Genomic DNA, 3,720 nt, shown 5'->3' with positions numbered 1-3,720 from the left:
ATAGAAGGTATAAAATGGGTTCAAGAATGTAGCCAATTGGAAGCGCTGAAATGAGTCACGTGGGCGTTGTTTATTTTAGTCCCATTGCACTGCGTGTTATCCTATTGCCGATCGTCTGTGCGCCCGGCTCCTTTGAATTGCATGCAATGCTTATATGCAAAGGTTGATATCGCAATATCGATTGCCAACGAAACGAACGAAAAAATGGCTGCCTCCGGCTCGGATCCGTTGCAGGCGCAGTTTGAACTGTTGAATGACGAGGAATTGGATGAATTAATCAATGGAACTGATTCGGCGAGCACGAAGCGATCTCTGAAATTCGGATGGCAAGATTTGAGGCCTTTGTGAAATTTACCAAGACTTCATTGACGGATATTTCCCGTGAAAATTTGGATCAGCTACTGTCAAAATTTTACGCTGGGGCAAGAAAGGAGGACGGTACATCGTACAGCAAACGTAGTATTCAGACAATCAGGTATGCAGTACAGCGTCACTATCTCAACGAACAAGGTTTTGACATTTGTGACAAAAGCACATTTCCAAAAAGCAATAGAGTTTACAAGGCAATTCTTGTAAAGCTCAAGAGAGAGGAGAAGGCAGATGTTAAACACAAAGAAGCGATTTCACCTGGTGACATGAAAAAAATTCAAAATTGTGAGGACCTTAACTGTAGTACACCTGCGTTGATTTAATGATGTACTTTTGCAACCGCGGCCGAGAAAACATTCGTTTAATGAAGCCTTCAGATTTTTCCGTACAAACCAACGAGAATGGACGTCGTTACTTGAGAAAGAAAGATTGTTTAACCAAAAATCGTCGTGAAAACGAGGATGAATCATCAACGGGATTGATGTTTGAGGTTCCGACAAGTGAAAAATGCCCTCTGAAGTCTTACCTGACTTGTGTATCGAAACTTAATGACAACTGCCCGTTCCTATGGCAGAAACCAAAAAATAAAGTGCCTGAACTTGAAGGAGAACCATGGTATTGTAACTGTCCTATTGGCGTTAATACCATTGCCAACAAAATGAAACAAATTTCTGCATCGGCAGGCTGCAGTAGAATATACCCAACCATTGTGTAAGAGCAACATGCATCTCCTCACTAGATAGCGCTGGGTTTGAGTCACGTGACATAATGGCCGTCAGTGGTCATCGTAGTGCAAATTCTCTGAAGCATTACAGCAAAACTGGTGTAGAAAGGAAGAGAGAAATGAGCAGTCACTTGTCAAAAAAACTCTGTTGCACATCAGGAACACCAGCACAGTCCAAGAAGAGCGTAGAACTTCAAACACATGATCTTTCTGATGTCAGTGTTAGATCTACTGTTGCAGGTGAAGAACATAATCGTCATAGAACAGAGTCGGAGGAAATGTCAATTTCTATTCAGAGTTCTCAGACTCAGAGTCAAACAGACAATCAGGTTCACGAGTATCACTATCAGAGTGTCTCCATAAGACAGAACTCGCCTCGTGTTCGTGCACCTCACTTCCATTTCCACAACTGTGAGGTGCATTTCCACAACAATTAAGCCGATGACATTATATTGGAACTTGTACATGAGTTGGTGTTATACAAATGATGCACAGGATAGAGTGCGTTAGTGAAGGTGCGGCGCATTGTATTGACAATGGTGCAACATGCACGAAGTGCACTGTGCATCATTTGTTTTACAAAATGGTCTATGAGTTATTTCACACTTACCTTTATAAAGCTCAGAAGTCAAACGTCGACCAAATTCAAGATGAAGAGTGAAGTGAAGACTAAACTCATAGACCCATTTTATAAAACAAATGATGCACAGGATTATTTCGTGACGTTAGTGACGGTGCGGCGCACTCTATCCTGTGCATCATTTGTATATCATCAGCCAGTAATGTTGTGTACAAAGTAGTTGCCATCTGTAGTAATTATATTATCTCGGCATATTTTTAATGCATACCAGAATAACCCTGTAAATGAATGGACAAGGCAGGCTATAAAACCACATCAATTCATACAATCTATAAATTCGTACCTCCACAGCCATAAAATCTGTTGTCTGTTAAGAGGCCTTTCTCTCTGTTTGTAACAGCTGTTGCTATAATCTCTTTGCTGACTTCATAGTGTTCTTGGGCATAAAATCCCCATTATTTAATCCAATTGTGGCGTCTTGAGCTCCTTCATTGTACATGAGGCGCCTGTTGTATTTTTGAACATTCATAAAGTTTTCAACCTATTAGAAATGCTTTATATTTTGCTGTAAGGAGATATGATTTTAAAAGAATTTTGACAACATAAAACATGACTGAAAGCTGTGATATAAAAAGATTAGATAAAAACCATAACACTGTCACTGAATCATAGAGGGCTTCTTCAAGCCTCTTCTTTCCTTCAATGTTTGTTTTAGGCAATATTGCCAGAACAAGCTGTAGAATCTTTCATCTTTCATCATAGTGTGTTTTGTTTTCTCCCATGAGCACAGGCTTTTAATAATTTGTCTTTTGTCAGATTTTCATAGACCGATTGGATTGTTGTAAACACGTATGGGGCTTGTTCATTTTTGTTCACTTTTTTTGACTTATCTTTACGGATGGGACACCAGCTTCCACGTTCCATAAAGATGAGTCCCCACCATCTTCTTAGAATTGGGAATAAAGTTGAATAACTAACATTAATACTCAGAGTAGGCCTTCCTAATTCGCTCTCTGTCATGTTTTACCCTCTTGATTTGTTGTGCAATCTCTCTTGCTCTAAGACGGCGAGCTCTGTCTTCATCCAAACTTACGGATCGAAGAAGCTTCTGTGGAGCTTGATTTGATTCTATTGTAGGATGCCAGCATTGCCTTAACCCTAAAAAGACTGGGGGGGGGGGGCCCTAAAAGGCCCCCCCATGACATTTCGCGCGATTACTCTGCAACACGCAATGCTCTCGCCGCGATGCTCTATGACTTTTTTCTTTCGAGCTTCCCGCACATTTTGACACCAAATTTGTGACGCCCGGGGGTGCAGTTCTGAAGTTACATAACTTTTTGTACATGCACGTGAGGCCGAAAATGGCTCAAAAATGTGATTTTGTGTACAAAGTCAATGCAAATTGAGTTTTTTCACATGGCTCATATAAATATGCTTATTTTTACTCTCAATGGCTAAAATTAATTTGTTTTAGGAGTATTATGCTTCAAAAAGTGTCTGCCACAAATTTGTTAAAAAAAACAACAAAAACAAAAGGTTGAAAAAACAAAGAAATACATAAGAAATTCATAAAACAATAAAATAGATAAGAAATTAATGTTGATACCGAATTTTTTTTCAAGTACATTTGCTAAGAATGCCACTAAGAATAATTAGACCAAAAATGAGCACTTTTGGAGATTTATTTACTGATTTAGATCAAAGAGTCTGATTTCTCGCATAAATTAGCATAATTAATCAAAATAAAATAAAAGAAGACTATTTTGTAAAATTTGAATATACAATCTTGTAGATTACATCGCACACTACCATTGTGCAAATTTTCGCGGCGATCGCGCGATCCACGGCCGAGATCTTAAGGGGGGGCCCTTTAGGCCCCCCCCCCCCCCCCAGTCTTTCGAGCTACCAAAATAGCCCAGTCTTTTTAGGGTTAAACTTTCTATCAATACCTACGTAGGTTTTGCATTGGATATTGCGTATCAAGTAAAATACAGTATGTCCACAGAATGCAAAACTTGCCGAGAGGAGTGCTAGCAGGAAACACCCC

The 3,720-nt window shown here is 39.6% G+C and overlaps 1 pseudogene; it reads left to right on the top strand.

Annotated features, from left to right (window-relative positions):
• Positions 1-691: 691 nt before the first annotated feature.
• On the top strand, positions 692-1,530 carry LOC140233771 (uncharacterized; annotated as a pseudogene).
• The last annotated feature ends 2,190 nt before the right edge of the window (positions 1,531-3,720 follow it).

This window comes from Diadema setosum, chromosome 10 (assembly GCF_964275005.1).
Source record: "Diadema setosum chromosome 10, eeDiaSeto1, whole genome shotgun sequence".
Classification (NCBI taxonomy): domain Eukaryota; kingdom Metazoa; phylum Echinodermata; class Echinoidea; order Diadematoida; family Diadematidae; genus Diadema; species Diadema setosum.
This window is presented reverse-complemented; position numbering and strand designations above follow the sequence as displayed.